The sequence below is a fragment of the Puntigrus tetrazona genome, chromosome 15 (genome assembly GCF_018831695.1).
Source record: "Puntigrus tetrazona isolate hp1 chromosome 15, ASM1883169v1, whole genome shotgun sequence".
NCBI classification, from domain to species: Eukaryota; Metazoa; Chordata; class Actinopteri; order Cypriniformes; family Cyprinidae; genus Puntigrus; species Puntigrus tetrazona.
Window position 1 is genome coordinate 4,373,525 of NC_056713.1, and position 20,952 is coordinate 4,394,476.

At 36.7% G+C, this 20,952-nt stretch overlaps 1 pseudogene; it reads left to right on the forward strand.

Moving 5' to 3' along the window:
• Nucleotides 1–20,952, forward strand: part of LOC122358884 — a 117,116-nt pseudogene that overhangs the window by 47,147 nt on the left and 49,017 nt on the right.

Genomic DNA, 20,952 nt, shown 5'->3' on the forward strand with positions numbered 1-20,952 from the left:
TTATAATCTCAACCGTCTAAATCATAACCATTAAAACATGCCGTGCGTTATCTGGGATTACACAGTCCTGATTTGCAACTGTTAATACTAACAGAATTATACGAACTTCGTCAGAAGGCATTTGAGTCTGTAACAACGGCATTTCATTTCGGTCGCTTAACTGGGATTTCTGAGAAGTCTAAGGAGAAGCCATGAGGAATGATGTGGAAGTAAATTTATTCTCGATGGAACTGTGCGTGTTTGGTGAGTTAATCTATTGGGGGGTACTTAAGGCAGTTTGCTGATTAGAGGCCCATCTGTTCAAGTTTGTTAGACAGTCCTGTAAGACCCGTGCCCTGCAATCCTCTGTTACCTATTTAAAAGATTCTGAGTTAGGCCCCACGTGCCCTCCCCCAAGGCACGCAGTATCATTGCTTAATTTATTATTTTTTTTGCTCATTTTTGTTCGGTTGCGGTTACTAATGCAATTCTACGATTAGATGCTCCCAGCGCCCGCGGGTTAAACAGGATCATCAAGACAGACTTTGAATGAGCCAAACCACCTACTGACTTTTTAAATGTTAGCCGCTGATTTCACCGGTTGTCTTCGAATAACGTTAGATTACAGGTTTTATGTGTTTATTTAAGAGCAATAAACCACCTGAAGTGTTAGTGATTTTAGTACAACCTCCACCACTAAATGCAATAGGACATTTTTTTAATGAGCTGCATTGCTTGAAATTGACATTATTTGTTGACTAAGAAATATCAGCCGTAGTCTGCTCTTCAGAGGACAAAATATGTTTAGAGGGCATTTTAAGGACAACATGGGGAAATAATATAATAATGGGGAAATAAATAATGTTAGTTTTATCTACTAGGCATGAAACTGTTGTTTAATTTACTATACATTAATTTTGTACTTTTATTAATTTTATGATTCACTATATATATATATATATATATATATATATATACTATATATATATATATATATATATATATATATATATATATATATATATCTTTTTTTTAATTATTATTCAGATATAGAGGAACTAAAACAATGTTTAATTCTAATAAATGCAAATTTAAGAGAACCATAGAACTTATTATTATTATTATTATTATTATTATTATTATTATTATTATTATTATTATTATTATTATTTAATTAATGATTTATTACATTTACAGGTGGCTAAAAATGCAAGTGTATAATCTACAAAACTCAAGAAAAAGTTTGTCAATAAAGTATTTTTCTTGTTTATACAGTGAAATGAGTCTTTAGAAATTATTAATTGCATTGTTAATTAAAAAATACTATTATTTAACAAATGCTAAATGAATCATAAAAATGGGTTATGCGTTTCATTTTTTCTATTCTGTAACAAAACACAGCTGATTCCTGTAATAACGATGTGTAAAAATGATGATGATGATAATATCAACAACAACAAATGGCTTAATCCCGCTGTCCGACTAATATCCAGTCGCTCCGTCATCAGTGGCATCTGTAAAATGAAGGCCACATGACTTTTATCTTCAATGTGCATCTCTCTATTCATGTGCTTTCTCTGCAGCCCTGTCTTGTTATTTTTAAAATGAGACCCAGAGAGAGGTATGTAGGCTGAGGTATCTCTGACCTAGGTGGAGAAAGTGACAGGGGTGACAAATGACCAGAGCTTGCTTTCTCAACATTGTGATATATTTTTAAACATGGCATAGACTGTAAGATAAGACCAAGTTGGTGGCTGGTATTTTTAGCTGCCCTTTCAGAGCGCTGTCACTTTTGCCAGATGTCTGCTTATTCATTGTATGTGCTATGTATGTGTGCACATGTGCATCTGATATGCAGGATACACCGTGCCACTGTTCATGCATTTGATTGACCATGGGTCTATCTTGCTCTTATTAGTTCCAGCATTATTGTATTATATTTATATTTCTGCTCTTGGAGAAGCGAAAATATCTTGGTCTTTCCAGTAGCCATATCAGCCTCATCAGGAGTAGACAAGACCGGGTCTTGATACATGATTTCCATATGTATCCGTGTCTAAGATTTTACCGTTTCTGGCAGCTACGGTTGTTAAATTCTAATAAATTACATAGGAGTTCTTTGAAACAGAAGGTTTCAGTTTAAATAGTTTTAACTGACTGTTTATTTGCTAATAGTTTTCTGGTAAGCACACTTGATCATTTATTTTTTGCACATATTTTTCTTATCGCAGCATAATATTTTTTCTTAAGCCTTGTGATGGATAGGCCGTTATTCATTTGTATTTTTAATAATCAGATGCACCTTTCAGCATAACCGGCTGTTAAATCGCTGCAGTTGAAACACATTACTGTCCACCGAGGTCGTAACAGCTGTCTCCCAGCTCCAGAAAGCATGAAGATGTTGCTTTTGATGTGTGTGTTTTGTGATTAAATGTCTCATTAGGCAGCAATTTGCTGCAGGGGTTTGTGTGTGTTGCTCTCTCTCCTCTATCAGCTGTTCCCCACAGAAGAAGTGATTATGCCTGGTGCTGTTTGATCAGGTGGTCATATTATGGTCGATTAATCCAGAATTACTAAATGCTCTGAATATGTTGTTGTCTGCTCGGGATTTGGCTGGCTGGCTGGCTGGCTGGTTGTGTGGAGCAGCGATTCTCCCTGTCCCCTTGCTAGCACCACATGAAGAAGAAAAAAAACAAAAAACGCTGACAACCTGGAAAATGGGAGAAGGCTTACTCTGCAGAGAAGAGGGCTGGGGGAGGGTGCACTGTGTCCTTCCTTCCTGAAAAACTTTTCTGGTGCCATAGTCTAGCAGATGAACATATGCAGCTCTGATGCTAAAACGAAGAAAGAAGAAAAATCCATTTAGATAAGCTGTGTAGCAAAAAAAAAAAATAGCCATTGCTGCATCATCGTGAGGAGACAGTACTGTTTCTTTTAGAGCAATACGTTATTTATGTATTTATTGATAATGTAAGTGTGTGGGAAGTGTTTAAAAAACACTGTATTACAATTATTATATTGAGCTATATTTAATACTTTTAAGTAACATTAACTAACAATGTAGCAGTAAAATATACCATAAAAATACAACTATTCACTATTGTCTAAAATTAACTTTTACTAAATATTAGTTGTTACATCATTTTCTTTTTAGTAATGTGTTAGCATTAAATCTTTGAAATCAACAGTTCGCTTTACATGCTCTTCGTGTTTATGGTGATGTTAACAAGCGTAGCTTTTTAAAATCGTAATGTTCTTAATGGTAAAAATTCTAATACTAAATGCTACTAAATGCGATTCTGCATTCTCACACCAAGTGATGTTTTTCTATATTACTGACCAGTTTAAATCATTAGCAGGTTAACATTGCCTAATATGATCGCTTGCTGCAAGTGTAAAATCGAATTGGTTGGGTTTACTTCAAAAAGAAAGCATACAGACCGATTGTATTAACAGCGAAGTGAAGTGAAATGAAATAGTGACAAATGACAAATGCTTAGTTGGTATAGTTTACTTAAACAAGAGTTAGAGTAACTAAAAAGAACAGTAGCGTGCTCTTGATCCCTTTACTTTCTGATTGCTCATGACTTAGTATAGCTATCCACTGACTCCCAGGAGGAGCATTGTAACAGAACAAATTATGTAATGGCTTTGCAGTACGGTACGGTATTTGTTGTTATTTGTTCCAAATTTTTATTGCTATATTGTGTGATTAAGTAACACAACAACAGGAAGCAAATACAATGGTTACACAATTAATAAAAGTAAATGCATCGTGGGTACCAATACGTGCTGAATGATGAAGTCAGTACGTGACTTGCAGCATATACCACAATTGTTGAGTTATTATATCTGTCAAATTAAAAACTCCTCCAAGTAGCTTCTGAAAAAAACATTTTATGTGTTTTTGCATTAATGATCTTTAGAATACCCAAAAGAATATACTAATAGGGAAAAGCTAAATAAATAAATTAATTAAAGATAGGTCACCTTCTACAAAGCGATTTATTTGTTTATTAACTTTACTTCACCATAGAAACAAATTTACTCAGATGTTATGCTATATTAATGAATGATAAGTAAAAAGAAAAATTAAGAAAATCATATTATCATGGCATATATGATTTAAATGACACAGTGAATGTTAACAAGACATAGGAGGATTTGTTTGTTCTTCTTCTTCTGTTATTGTTATTTTTGAGCATTAGCAACATATTAGTGCACTACTGTCTCTCACTGCTTTATTATTGATGTCATTGGTTCCTTTGTGGTTGCTTTAATATTTTAAGTGAAGCGTCACTCAAACGATAAGTGGTGTTTTATTTGCCTAAAAAGTTGCTGTGGCTTAATAAAATCTAAATAAATCATAACAACTAAGTGCAGCTCAATGACTGGTTAACACAAAAAAAGGAGTGTTAATTACTAATATAATATAATAATAATAATATAATATAACACTAAGAATATTCAGCATTATTAAATGTACAGAGCACATGAAGGCAATGTACTTATATATAGTTTGTAAAGCATTTAGTGCTACATATAGTTTACTATTTTCACATGCTGTGGAGCCTCACTTGAATTTCAGTCAAGCTGAAGTCAGAGGCTGATTGCATAAACATAGCCTCTATATTAAAGTCTAAAGAGTCTCATGTTTACATGCAACCGACCCGGAACTTTAGAATCCCGGAAATAAATACTCACAAAACATCAATCCTACTACTAAAGATTTCTCTTAGAAATAGCAGTAAAAGTTCTTAACTAAGAGTTTCCTCTTAAAACCCATTCACACCAAAGCTGCTGAGACAAACTTTTACTACAAGGAATGAAAGAAGTCTTAAGCGAATGAAAATAATGAGTGAGGTTGGCCTCATTGCTACTCAGGATGATGTCCAGCATGCTACCAATGCACACAGTGATTGGCTGAAGGTTTCTGTCAGGGATTATTCATAAAAATATTGCAGAAGCGTGATATTATTTGCCATTTCTAAATAGAGATTAAAAAATAAAGATGCGCGCTGGTGCATATAAATAATCAAATCTGTGCTTCGCCTTGAACAATTTACGGATATGCATATAAACACCAGTAAAATAATCATGGCTGATAGTAAGACATGCAAAACGTAAAAAGAAAACCAAACTGGGTTCAAGAACAGGTGATACTTCTTGCCCAGCTCCTTAATGGAAAGGATTTCATCAAAAGAAAAGTTGGAGTTGGGATAACCTCCAAGCGATAAAGGAGATACCATTTCTTTAATGCTTCTAAAAATGTTTCTATTATTAGGCAGATTGCTGGTAAAGCACCACAGGCATTTAGGATAGTTGTAATTTGGCCTTAGTGACCTCTCTTCATTACTCCTAACGTTTCACAGATTTGGGAGCTAGTTTTGGTCATGCTAAGCGGCTTTCTGAAGTACTCTTTCTACATTTAGGACTGACACGCTTCCTGGACTGACACGATTTTCCCTTAAATCAATTAGTTATGAGCTGCTTTTGGCTTTAAGATTTTTGCGAGAATGCATGCCCAGATCTTTTCAACATTTTAGGAAAGATGCTAATTTATTTACAAAAGTGTCATCAATCACTGTATAGCATATTATTTGTAGAGATAATGAAATGTTGTCTTACGTTGGATCTCAGTAATGACCAGGTGTACTGAGATGCGGACTGTGATATTTGGCATCGTTGTACAGCAAGTGCTCACAGCTTCGAGCTGAGCATTGGCAACTGCAAGCTCAAATGAGGACGGATGTGTACAGATGCTATTAGAAACAGGCACCTGCGCCATGGAGAAAGACAACACAGAAGTCTTTTACTGAACCCAGAACAGCTTTCTACGTGCAAGGAGGGAAAAAAGCCACTATCCGGAGATGAGCTGAGCCACAATGAGGGGTTCTTGTTGAACCTCTCTCTGCTTTATGAAGGCAGGATGCTTGTTGTAAAGATGCTCTACATCATTATGAATCGTCAAGGCAGGACTTTGCTCTCTGGACACCCGGTCTCATGGAGCTTTCCTTTGAGCACGTTAGATAGAGGCTTCTCTGTATGTTGACAGAGGGAGTTTTGACTTCCCCACTAAAGAGCTTTTGTATCGCCTAATTTTTATTCCCTCTGCAGCTGTCCAATAACAGACTCTTATTTAGGAGCACCAAGAATAGAAGTCGGATTTTATTGATTGGACACATTTTCATAAGACTTTTACTTAAACAAGCAAATAGAGCTGGAAATCAAGCTAATCAGCTAACATTTACTGAGGCAGAGTACAACTATGCCATTTAGATAATTCAATGAATCATTGGTACAGAGAAAGTTATATAGTTAACTAGTCAGGATACCATGACAATATTTCACACATTACCATGTACTCTGTGCAATACACTACCATAATCACTATATGCATGGTCATTGCCTCCAGTAAATTTTTGTAAATGCAATGGTTTGGCCATGTATACTACAACGTATTGATTTATGCACTAAACTGTGTTATACTTTTCAGCCTTCTAATTCACTGTCTAATGACAATCTATGACTCTTTTACCTTTTGTCAAATAGTTGGCTAATTCATAAACATACATACAATCTCATTTATTCATTTTAAATTTACATTTTATTTACATTCTGCTATGCCCCACTATAGCTAGGTTTAGGGTTTTTCGACTTTGTACGCAAATAGCAACTTTATAAAATAATTATGTTTTCTTGTAAGAATGAGTTGGATTTATGATTTATAACAATATAAGTCTCGATCCTCATTGCAGCTGACCAAGAATTTCCTACTTCTTGACTGTGTTATATACCACAATTACACCACAGTAATAGATTGTTAAAGGATGATGTGGCAGTGTTCCCAAACGGTTTTGCAGAAAACACCACAGAAATTTGCTGAAATGTGTGTAGATATTGTAATTAGCACCTAGTTGTTTGTCTATGTTGCTGCTAATCCAAGTCGCATTATAATAGCAAAAGCGACATATCTTTATCATAATTGTATTGTGATGTACATTCATGTCTAACTGATTATCTGAAAGGAAAAAATCATACGGAGAATTGGCTCTACGCATTGCTTGTTGAATTGTATTTGAGATGTGTGTGTTGCACTCAAAAATGGAGCTTAGATGAGCTTTCGGAGGTAGAGAAGTCTGTAATTTTGATTAAAACAAAATGAAAACATAGAAACATATGCACGCAATTGTTCTCAATAAGATCTATAACATGTCTTTACAAAACATGCCAACTTTAATGTAAACTCCTTTTTAGGCTGAATTTACAGCATTAGGCCTAATGCAGAGATTTATATCGACATTTAATGTATTCATTTAGCGTAAGCACTTTTAGCTCGCTGACTTATAAATGACAAATGCAACAAAAGCAATTCATTCTAAGCAGGCAATAACATGAAAGTACTAATGCAAATCTTCTCTGAGACAGAAATAAAAATAGCAAAAAAGCTCAGAAAGGTTTTTTTTTCTGTGTGTGTTCATGTGGAAAGATGGGTTTAGCCATTTCTTGAATACTGAAGAAGATTTGGCTCTATTGAGAGAGTTCAGAGTATCATTCCACCAGTCCGGGAACAGTGAACGTGAATATTTCTGTGATGGTACCATGATGTGCTGCTTACTGACCGTAGGCTCTCGATGCAGAGAGATATACAGTAAGTGGAGGTAAGAGGGTCCATTGGTTGTTCTTCAAGCATCAACGTATTGAACATAATACAAGCTGCAACCATTTGCCAGTGAAGAGAGGGAATTAACGTGGGCGTCTTCCGCTCATTAAAGACTAATCGTGGCTGCTATATGTTCTGTGTTGCTCATAGAGGTTTGATGGCCAAAAGAACATTGCAATTGTCCGACTATAAATGACACTGCATTCCTGGACAAGGAGATATGCAACCTGTGTGACTGTGCTTTCATTGCCATGTGGTCATCTAAGCTCAGCTCATCACTAAAGATAATTTAATGTGAGATGGCATGATGTCACGCTTTCTGTGATGTATGTCCTCACTTACACTCACATTTATTCACGCTCCCAAAATTTCCCAAAATAGTAAATATTGTAATGCATTGTGTCTGCTAAAAAATATTGAACCTACTTTATTGGCATTTAAGTATTCTTGTATATACAGGTGCAGTACACATTGAATAACTCGCTTAAAGAGAACATCTGTGGTTTTCAGTATCAAATTTCACATCTAATCTGTTATAAAGCATGCAAGCATTTGGGGGCTAAGGTGTTGTGAAATGTAGTTGTAGCTAATCGTTTTAACATCTGTATATGCAGTGCTTCACATCCTGACTTTGTTGAGTTAGTTGTGTTCCTAGGTCCAAAATATTTTGTTGACCCTGGAGACAGCATTGTAATCCAACAATTTAGTTTTATTCATACCTTAACCTAACTTTACCCATGAGTAATCCCTAAAATTAGAGAAAATGATAGATGAATGACACTGGCGTATAAGCACAGAACACCAAAAACTTCTCAAAAACTATAAACTGGCTCTTTTAGATCTGATCGGTTAATCACAATGTTGCACTTAGCAAAAACAGGTTCTGCATAAAGCTTATAAGAATAAAATCAAAGGCCTTAAAGCATTTTGTGCTTGATTTCTGTTCGTGCACCAAGAATGGCTAGAAATGGATTGGTGCGTGTTTTATAGTGTGTAAGTTAAATTAATTTGTTAACTGTTAATTACTTATGGAATTAAGTGATGCCAGCCAGTAGCTATTAGCTGCAGCTCCAGAGATCCTACCTAACACTATCATTGATGAATATGATCTTGCTTTACTTGGCTAAGTGACTTGCCTTAATAGATTTAGCGTTTTTGAATATGGAAGTGTTTAGATTGAAATTGCCCGACTAACAGCCTTGTTCGTAGCCATCAGCTGGGCAAATTCAGACATTAAAGTCAACAGCGCTTTCGTTTTCCGATCTCAGCCTGCTGCCAAGTCGGCTCTTAACGAGCCGCTTCACGTTCACTCGCTTAAAACATGACAACGGGAATCAGAGGCGCACCGCAGGGCTGGGCACACTCGGCGTTATTTTACCCTTCGCCCGACATCAGAGAGCGATCTGTCTGCACATATCACAGGCGAGCAGACGGCAGGCGCTTTTCTCGCCTGTCATGTCCTGCTTAATATTCATGAAAGCAAATTGGGAGACAGTCATTTGGCAAGTGCTGCGAAAGTGCTAAAGCCTGTGGGGTTGTAGGAGAGAAGTGCATACTCACAGTGGCAAAAACCTTGTCCCGTTAAGCCCCTACCTTGTCCTGGGTCCAGCGTCGTCCGTCCCCAGCCGCCTCCTTCGGCACCTTGTCTCGTCCCATCTCCCGCCTCCCAAAAACCCAAAGCCCCAGGCGGTGTGCTGAGTGTAGCCTTAATTACCCCAGGCCCCTGACAGAGCCTGTCATTGCGGAGCAGATATCCCATGATCCTGCTCGGCACTGACAGGACACACAGACCTGGCAAAACCAGAAGCTCGACATTGGCTCAGACGGAATCTACAACTATCTGTGAAGTTTTAAACAAAGCAGGCATGTGGAGCGCCGCACGCGTTCGCTGGACCGTGACGTGGAACAGGCTGGAAAAGCTCAGGTCTTGTAATTGATCTACTTTGCATGTGATTAGATGTATCAAACTGGTTTCACACAGGGTGAAAATGCTATTGACCTGCAATATGCTCTAAAATGGCGATTTCTGGATAGTTGCTTGATGGAAACTAGGTAAAGTAAATAAATCACAAAACTTTTTATCGGCACGTTCAATGGTACTCGACAGGCATTGATTTGTTCGTTTATTTGTGGTGTTAGTGTTTTGCCTCATCAGCATTGATCACACCTTTGCTCAGATCAAATGCATCAGTGGTGCCGCGGTTTGGTATGGCTGATTAGACAGTTGAAGATGATAAATGCTGTTGTCGCGTGATTGACCAGTCACCCTAAATTTGAGTCAGTGACTAGTGTTCTGTCTGTTACGCTCTTTAAACGAATGTACAGTTGTTCTTTTCTTTTCATCTCACAAATTTTTATGCTTTAGTAAATTGTGTTGCATTTCAAGTCTGCCAGTAGCTTTTTAGGAATTACCACATAATGCATAATTAATAATTGTATTTATCAAATTGTAATAATTTTTCAGACCCTAGCTAATGCAGTGTTGCCAAGCTAAGCTATTTATAATTTAAAGGAACTCATCTATAGAACAGCTATTTATTGTATTTAGCTCTAATTCTAAGAAGTAGCTAGATCCATCAACACGGCAATATCATTTCAGATATAATCTGTCCCATGACGATTTATAATTGACCCAGTTTTATGGCACAAAAACAACATAATCTAGGATCACACATGATGTGCAGAACCAGATCTTACCAAGTTCGACATGTTCCTGGATCGACATCATTGTTGACCCTGGAATAATGCTGTGATTAACCAATCATATGCAAAGAAGCAGTTTCTAGTTTTTGTGAAGTTTAGGTTCATAACCATTGTTTGGTGCCTGTAGTTTCATTTGTCTGATTTTAGGTATTACTCATGGGTAAGGTGCATGGGTTTAGCTGCAGGGTTATGGTTTTTTAATAAAAATGTTGTTCCAGTGTCAACAAAACATGGTCAACAAAAACTCAGGACGTGCCCTGGGATGTACTGATTCACTAATGACTTTTTAATGCTTCTTATGGCAAATAATGACAATTATAAGCATCTGTTACCTAGAATGAATCAGACCTTTGAACTCTATAGAGCAAGGGCTGCTTGGGAAAATTAAATTCATTAGAACAAACCGGACTTTTGAATTTTATTTAGAATGAATCAGATTTTCCAATGCTATATACGTTTTGAGTAATATGAAGAGTGTTTCTCAAATCACTCCACCAAAACGTAAATTTTAGGAACAATACATTAATTTGTATTCACCCCCAAAGTACTCATTCACTATCCTCTACATTACGCCACTAATATAGCCTACTTGAAGGAGTAAATGAGAAAGAATTAGCATGAAAGAATGTGTTGGAGAAGGACTGCTTTTTGCATAGTTTGTGTTTGATTTTTAATATTAAATCTAAAAGCGGACGGTGTGATTGTGACCAGGTGTGGTTTAAGAGAAGAGAATATAACGTAAATAGTCTTTTAATCTTCTATAAACAATATAGTTACAAGCAGGAAGGCAGGCAGACTCGAACCACACAAATTAACCACGACGATCGGACAAACTGAACTACAGAAACACACAGGGAATAAATACACAAAGTAATTGACTAAATTAACAAGACACACCTGAAGACAATGATACAATTAACTGAAATGAAAAGTAGGGCATACAGAGCATGTGGAACATGAAAACAAAGACGTGACACCTGGTAAGCTAAACCACAATGCTGTACTATGATTAAAAAAATATATATTGTTATGTTATGAAAATGTTGTGATTTTTGTTAGAAATATGTATGCCATGTGATTTCCCACCTTCACTTAAAATTGTACACTATTTTAGCTTTTTTTAACAATAAATTATTATTACTTTAAATGCAAATATTACTGGCCTGGGGCTGAAGTAAAACTGTAAGTGTGAATTTCCATTCACAAATTTTAGTAGATTTGACAACTTCAGTAAATTTTAGGGTTTAAACAAGGAGTGGATATTCTCTTTGGAGGCCTCTAGATTCTGACTGGCAGTCTTTGCCTCTGGCATAAAGCTCATCTCCTGGTGCTCTCAAAGCCAGCACTCTTTAGCATGCTGTCAGTATGGCAAAAGAATCTCTCCCATTTCTACCTTTTGTCCCCGTAACAATATGCTTATGAGGCACAGAACTGAACCTAAAATGGAGCTAAATTCCAAAATCGCAATTAAGAAATTCCTCCACCCGGTATTCTGATTGATATATCCAAAAATATATAGATAAAACAAACAAGCAAATAAATTAATGCATTAATGTAACATTGCACACTATCAAAAGTGCTGTTGTTTTTATGTCAACACGACCTTGTTGGAATCACTTATTTATTTGGGTGAATAATTACGTGACTCGCTCCTAAATATACTCGGTTATTGGCATCTACTGACATAACAAGGTAATATTCAGCAATAGCTATTGTAAAGTCCCCACTACTAATGCACAAACTAATTGCATGCATTTATATGTTATGTTAATATTTATTGTTCTGCAATAATTTATGATTTTCAGGTGGGATGTGACCTGTATACTCTCGGGGTTTTAGCTTTTGATATATTCTTATTTTACGGGAGAGAAATACTAAATGAAACATCAATTGGTGCTTTCAAACCTGTCTGTAAAACTTGCATGTGAAATGAAATCAATATATTTGAGCGTTTCAATTTGAGGATGCTTTTGTGTACGCACGTGTGCCTTGCTAATGTTATGAAGGTATAAAAATTCATGAAAGTTTGTGTGTGTGTGTGTGTTTTTCTGAAATGCCCTACTAAAGTCACCTTGGCTTGGTGTTAGCCACTTTCCATCAGGTGCAGCCCATGCCTCGGGTGACACGACATTAAAGGCCTACAGGCAAAGCAAGGCCAGTGCATTACAGAGTCAGCTGCCATCCCAATCACTCTTCTTGCCCAAAGAAAAGGAAGAGTAGATGTATTTGATGTACAGACCTTCAGATGAGAGGAGCAGTTTAATATTGAATAGAGTGCGGTTTTTCTTCCAAAGCTGTACCCAAAGAGAGAAAAACCTTGGTTAATTATGAATGCACACAATACATTATTAAACAGTGTCACTTTTTCGTCTTTATGGTTCATTTCATGAAAAATTATGACAATTATGAATTTTTCCTCCGGGTTGCTGAGTATTAAAGTGCTGTTTTTTTGTTCAAATGTAGGACCCTTGATGTGACTTCTGCTTTGAGACTTAATTTAGCTAGTTTTTAACAAATACATCCATCAAACATGACATATATATTTTATACATTTTAAAGATATACATTTATTTTGAACTAAACAGAGCATTTAAGGTAATATACTTAATGGGATATGGTGTTTATTTGGATCAATTACTCAAAAAATCTCAAAACCTATGGTTGAATAGAACAAATGGTAAGAGATGCATGAAAAATGTAGATAGTGGTGGTGCTTAGAAGATTGGAATTGAAAATCTGGTACGACTCAAAAACTAGACTGCCAAAGGGTTAAATAGGTATTTTCGTTTTCATGAAGCCACTGGGGTGGCAATGGGGGCTTCACCATATGACTTTGGCACATTATTTTACAGGCATGTATCTAACCTAACTGGTTACACTTTATTTTGATAGTCCACTTTAGACATTCTTCTAATTAATAAGTAGCATTGTTACTACATGCGAAATCATTTTCATTAATTTGTAACTACATTTTCTTACTCTCAGAGAACACTGTTAGGTAGGTTTAAGGTAGTAAAATAAGCATATGCATATACTTGCAAAATTTCTCATAGTCAGTGCGTTGTAGTTGTGAACCCATCAAAATAGTGTCTCCTAATACTCTAATGAATGCTAGTTGACATGTAGCTGACATGTTACTTACTGTTACTAGAATGTTAATAGAATACCTAAAGTGAACTATTAAAATAAAGTGTAATAATAAACTAAAATAATCATTTACTCTCTGCAATCTAAATATCCTAATTGTGATTTATTCATTTGTAGTGGAGACGCATTGAATTTAAATTTCTTCTACATCAGCAGGTCTTTATTTCATTCACGAGAAGCCACACTTAGAAACGCTCTTCTATTAACCATCATACCCTCATGAATTCATCAAGTGCCAGGTTATTAGTGCAGGATGTGTTGAATCACTTGAGTTAGTTCGCAAAAAAGTCTTTATCCGTCCTCTTGGAATGAAGATCGACAATGATTGCTTTGGTTTACAAAGAGTGAGTGAGCAAATTCTTATTGCGTTAAGGCCAGAATGTTTTCACACCCTTTAATATCGGAACAAACGCTCCGCCAAGCCTCTCGCTGGCAAAACAAGATATTTTAACAGATGGTTGCTTCAGCGTGCCACTTGATGAATGGTACCATATGCCTCAGATTGCCACAGTAAAGATTATCACCATTACGCAGCGCTTGTTCGCGGGTTTCGTTTGTTTGCTCGTCTGTGTTTGCTCATCAAGCGTGCCAACAACTGGAGTGTTATATCTGAGCATGTGGGCGCACATGTGTTTATGAATACACGCCGTCTTCCGTGTGTACCTTCTGCTTTGTGACTGAAACCCGCTGATCCTCAGAAAAGGTTGAAACTGCTGCAATTTGAAACCTTGTTAGAAATTTATGAAGTGCTAAAATGTTTCGTCCCGAGGGAAAACGCTGCCAGCTGTCACTGGTGAGCCATTTACTGCCAAACGGAGATTGGTGCTCAGACAGAGTCTGTGGCAGAGCATGGGAGAGATTTTCATCAAGACACGAGAGAAATTCAGCAATTAGCTTGGAAGTCATTCAACTTGAACTTTTCTTTGGTTGTGATTCGCTTCATGATGCAATGCCATGTTTTCTCTGATCCTTAATACTCTCTGTGTACTCTGTTCACTTTTGGGCTCATGTATATTTAATGTGATATTACAAAAAAATAAGATGCCAGTTTGATGCTTTTGTCATTTAAAAAAAAAAATAAATAAAATAATTCAAATATACAAACAATTGTATATTAAAATAATTTTAGCATTTTTACTCTAGAAGTAGATCACAGTGTATTTTAACTTTAATTAACTGTCTTATGCTGCAAAAATTGAAACATTTCAACATCAAATTGTCTTATCAATGCTTCTTCATCTGTATTATTGTACCCACTCACGCACTCTTGTCCTTGTCTTTTTTCTTTCCAGTTTTCGGTGAAGATCTACGTTCCAGCTTATATTTTGTCAATGCATCTCTGCAAGAGGTAGTGTTCTCCAGCACCACAGGGGCACTGGTGCCGTGTCCTGCAGCGGCCGTGCCCCCTGCCGCGCTGCGCTGGTACCTCGCCACCGGGGAGGAGATCTACGATGTCCCTGGCATCCGCCATGTGCACCCCAATGGCACGCTGCAGATCTACGGCTTCCTGCCATCCAGCTTTAGTAACCTAATCAATGACAATACATACTACTGCACAGCGGAAAACCCATCAGGAAAGATCAGGAGTCAAGATCTACACATCAAGGCCGGTCAGTAAGCTCAACAGAACAGCAACAAAAAAAAAAAATCTCTTTACCCTCAGCCTACCCCTAAACCTACGGATCACACAAAATCTGTTAATTGTTTTACATTTTAAAAACACGTCATTCTGTATGATTTCTAAACAGTTTTCTTCATGGGGAAAATACCTGTTATTACTGTCCTTATGGGGATAGTGTATTTGGCCTCCATAATGTAGGGAATAACAGGTACACACACACACACACACACACACACAAAGAAAACAGTGAAAATCAAGAACTAATCTAGTTTTTAACATATAAAGTAACCTTTCAGTTTTTCAAATTACCTACAGCTCAGCATTATATATTAAAAGTGCTCGTAGTTGTGCTTCTCTGACAGCTCTGAGATAGACAGATGAAAAACACTGAAATATTAATGATTTTTTTTTGCTTAGGTCAGTCATGTGTAGAGAAGACAATGCTGGAATTTGGGTCATTTTTTTTGCGGGCCATTGTGTATTCTCTCTTTCTTTAGCTATCTCTTTTTTTTACGTTTCGGTCACCTGAAGCGACCAGCAAGTCATCTTAATAAAAATAAAAAAAATTAAAAGCACAAATATATACTCTTTATATATAACTTTTATTTTATATATTGCTCATTTATTAAATTATTTACTAATATATTATACTGTATTGATATATATATATATCTTTCTAGCAGAATGCAGTATTGTGAACTTGTACGAATGACACTGAGTAAAAAAACCCTCTTTTCTTGACTGCAGTATTCCGGGAGCCATACACAGTGCGGGTGGCTGATCAGAGAGTCATGCGAGGGAATACGGCGGTCTTCAAGTGCATTATCCCGGCCTCAGTAGAGAGTACGTCAGTGTTGTATCATGGGAGAAAGACACAGTCTCACTTGTCTCAGGTAGGGTTGATCGTTCGCATTGCTTTTGAAAACTTACGAGAATTACGTAAGCCTTCTTTTGCCTTTAAGATTTAATTTTTGAGTCTTGTTGAAACAAAATGGCATTTTTTCGAAGTAGCTGTTTGCTTTACTTTATAGTATATGTTTGTTTTAACTACATAGTTGACTGTTGCATAGTACCGTCTGGCTGGATTTGCCAGGAATGGAGGAATTTAGGAAGTGTGGTTTGTGGCTATAGACGTGCGAAAGCTACTATGTAGTTTAGCAGACGCTATACATTCACTAGTTATTTGAAGTCCTTTTATTCAAAGATATGCCTGGCAAAGAAACTGTACGTGACAGACGGTAAACGTCTTATACCAGAGCTTTTATTGAGCTTCGAAAAATCCATTCTCTCACCAATCAATGTACATCACCACTTATGACTAGCTGACGACATTTCCATGGTAACACTCTGGTAGTAATAGGCCAGCGTGGTTGGTTGAAATATGGAATAATATGCACAATATTCCTCATACCTTTATGAATGGTTCTGCAATTACATGGTCGGTGTCATTTATAAAGATGAATTTTATCTGATGCACATGCCAATATCAACCCGTGTGCAAAATGTCAGAAGCATTAGACCTATCCAATGCTCATCCCTCGCTAAATATTTAATGATGAAGGACCTCAGACATGTGGCTGAAAGCTCACTGGCATATGAAGCTGAAGAATTGTTTACTCTTGCAGAGAAGTGGGCTTTAAGATTTCTATGCTGGCATGCGCCTGTGTTTTATTCTTTTCTAAATCAACCAGGTATTGCTAATAATTGTTGTTGGTGATGTGGTTAGCATGAACCTTTTGGGGATTAGATTAGTTGTTTAAATACATGTTCTTAATACATGTGTTTCATAAAATACCAACAGCAAACAAACGTACAGTCAGGACACATTCAATTCAGCTGGAATACCGTTGTGTTGTTACATCTGCATACAACATTTGCTGGAAGTGGCTGTTAACCAGTAGTTATTATGCTATAGCTGTAGGTATAGAAACCTTTCTAAATTCTTCACAATATTAATTTAATGCCAATAATGAAAGATTTGGTATATGGCAAGACTACTCTTGGGTCTGAACTTGGGCCTCCACGTCCCAAAAGACCTCCTCAAAACAAAATGCTGGTCGTGTTTTAAAAAGAAGCAGCCCTTCCCGTTGAAAACTACTAGAGGTCCGCCTTTTTTCTGGTCTAAAAAGCTTTTAAAATCCAGTGAGTTTTGGTGGGTGCAATCAATTCCAGCATAATTTTTTTTTCACATGGAATTCATAAAATAAGCTGTGGAAATGTATTGCAGTTTCATAGACATACATATCTGCTATCAAAGCTATTTGCATTTTATTTTCTTGTCCTAGCATTTATTTAATGTTCAATCCCAGATATAGCTTGATGTGTTTTCCAAATGCGGACCGATATTTTGCCATTTTTGCACATCTCTCACAATATCTATCAGATACATGGAAATTTGACTACTTAGCCCTAGTTCACTGAGACAGCTTTATTACTTTTCTTCACACATCACGTCTCACGAATTTCCTCGAGTATATACTGACAAAAAAAAATGTTGGGTGTTTTTTTAAATTATTTAAATAAAAGTTTCAAAATGCGATTTATACTTTCATGCTGCATTTTCGTATTTTAATGTAAAAAAATCTGGTCTAGAAATCGATTGCCGAATGCGTTACAATTAAAAAACAATTTTAAAGAACCAGAATGAATCACAGTTTAGCAAATTTTGCTTTCCGACCAGTCATTTTCACGTTCGGAATTGTAAATCAGGATTGTCGCGTAAAATACTGTACATCGCAGCGGAACGATTGTGCCGTAAGCATGAAGCATTCGATCTCTTTTCCCTTGTCTGCTTAGCATAAATCAGTGTTCGGAGTGGACGCGCGAGCTATTCCGGCCCTATAATTCTGGCTAACGCTGGAGATTGTCCCTCAAATCACAGAGAAGATGAAATGCATGATTACAGAGTGGGACTTGTCTTAATTAATGAACTGTGATTGAAAATATAATTACAATATGAATTACCTCTCAAAATAAAGACTGCTCCCTAGTCATTTGAAGCGAGGGCCTGTTTTAAATGTGAATGAACGGGGCCTAATGATACTCTAACTTACCATTAACCTGTCATGCATTTTAAAACGGACCTTTCTGTGTGCGCTTTCAAATTCATGGCTGTGGATCCGTCCCCTCTCGGCTTTTGATAAACAATTGACAGCTTTAATAAAGAGATGAAAGGCTGTGCAGGTGAAAGGGCCCATGCGTGTGCGTTTGTGAGTGTATCTTCCTCTTTGAGTGTCCAGTGCACGGAACAGGTCCTAATGCACCTTGCAGGCTGTTTTTTTGTATGTATTTCAGGGATTTGTCTACTGAATATTGATGGTGGCCGTATTTCTTTTGTCATCTCGTCTGCATGCAGACCTTTTATCCATTGGTTCACCCATTTGATCTTGTTTTAGTGACTGAAGGGATGCAATCAGCCTCTTGGAAGAAGCCTATTTACTTACATTATACACATTTCGCTTTTTTTTTTTTTTTTTTGAAAAATTGAATTGAAAGGTCTAGTTGTAAAATGGTAGCAGTAGTAATGTGCCTTAAAGAATTAGTTCACCCAAAAATTAATACTTAGCGGTAAAATGGTCAATGTGACATCAGTGGTTCAACCTTAAGGTTAAAACAAATTGTTGAATAAAGTCATTATTATTATTTATTTTTTCTTCAATTATGGTTGATGTCACATGGATTATTGTATTGATGTCCTACATTTCTGGATTTTGATTGTGGTAGTATCCTTGCGGTCTCACGGAGAATCAAAAGCTTTTGGATTTCACCAAAATATTTTCATTCTAAAGGTGAATAAACGTCTTAGAGGTTTGGAATGAAATGAGGGTAAATAATTACTAACAGAATTTTCATTCTTAGGTATACTATCCCTTTAAGAAACGACTTTTCCTTTTTGATGGCAATCCCAAGCTCTCTAATATTTTAGCCCCTCCCATTTAAAGTCCTGTCTACACGCATGAAAGAAAAGAGTTTTTGACTCTGACCCCTGTTACTCAGATTGTTCAGAAACTGACAGCTCCTCTAATAACTATACTGTAAGTAGCTTGTTGCATTCGCGCTAAACTTTGGTCCCGCTATAATTTTTTACAGCGCTTCGCCTTCGGCTTTTCTCATTACAGTTTACTTCATGGCTGCAGAAGTGTCCCTCTCTCATGGCTGACATTCACTGACATTTGTCAAACCATTAAGCTCAATTCACTTTCCCTTCCAGCGCGGTTAGAGGGGAAATCACAGCCACATGCGCTTTACTTATTTAATGGGCTGTTTCTAATGGGTCTTTGCCGTAAATATTGAGAGTTTGCATTTGCAAATGCGTTGATGAGTTAATCTTTTAAGGTGCCGTTGTGGATTGACGATTAAGATGCTAACTGGATAATGAATGAATCGTTTCAGGCATGGTACTTCAGTGTGTTTTAGCCAGTAGGAATGCATTCAAAATGCTTTGGTTTTGAGCACAGTCACTGAACACACTATGCAGTCTGAATGGGAGTTTTAATATATTGCTTACATTTGTAGGACATTATTTGTTTACAAAGTAATTTGGTTCCTAAGGTGTTGTGGATGGTTGCTAGTGCATTGCTGTATGGTTACTGGTTGCTATAGGGTTTCTTACTAAAATACCTTTTACTGTCTACCAGGTGAAAATCCTTATTTAAGTCTGATCAGCAGTGTTGGGTAGATTACCTAAACACTTTTATACATACTTTTGACCTAACTTGTTTGTCACGTTGACCTAAATAGGCTGATCTAGAGAACTGAACACCCATTCCTATTGTTTTTAATGCAATTAATCTAATTACAAGTACTTTGGGATTTGATTACGTAATCTAGAATCAGTTACTACCTAGCACCGCTGATCACTTATTTTTAAATATGATTCTGTTGTTATATCAAATCTCTACTAAACAAGCTACACAATTAGAAATGTTGATCATGTATATCAAAAAAAGTTTAATACTAATATTTGTGGGTATGTTCAAATCCTTAGCCGTAAGTATGAGCAATAATATTAGTGCCTCAATAAACATGATTAAATAATGCATTTGCATTTCCACGAATAATATTTCATAACCTCCCCGTTGCAGTCATGAACACCGGCGATTTGAAGATAACCGGAAACAAAAGAACTTGTAAAAATACATTTCAGATCAGTTCCTACATTCATATATCAAAATGTGAACTTTAAAAGCATAAAGCCGGTATAAATACCAAGCGTGTGGAGTGGAGCGAGGAATATCAGTGCCATGGACTCCTCTGTGCGACTGCCGCTGCTTATAGAATATATAAAGAGCAGAGGGGCGGTCAGACATGTTGAAAAGCCAGCGCCATGTTTGAGTGAGTGCGGCTGGGGCCAGAGACGGTGTCTGTGACTGCTGCTGCCGCTGCTGCTGGGAGCCTGCAGATAGTGCATTCTCATTAGAACAAACCCACACTCCTTTCATCTTTCTCTAGCCTGCAGATTAAGTTGGAGATGGTGAAGCACCAGGCTTACAGACTGAAGCTAGAGGAGAAAGATAAATGTAAGCCTCTCTCTCTCTCTCTCTCTCTCCTCTCTCTCTCTCTGTTTCTCCGCTCTACCTTCTCTTTGTGTGTACAGCAAATGTTCTATGCAGTGTGGACGTCTCCTGAAACCTCTCTCACTGCTGTAGGAGTAATGGAGTAAAGGTTTCTCATGGCTTTAACCCTTAACACCTTACTTTAACTGTATTTCTAAGCCATAACAGTAGGTCTGGTAAAAAAGAAAAACGTATAAATAATTATATATATATATATATATATATATATATATATATATATATATATATATATATATATATATATAAACACAGTATTCAGACAC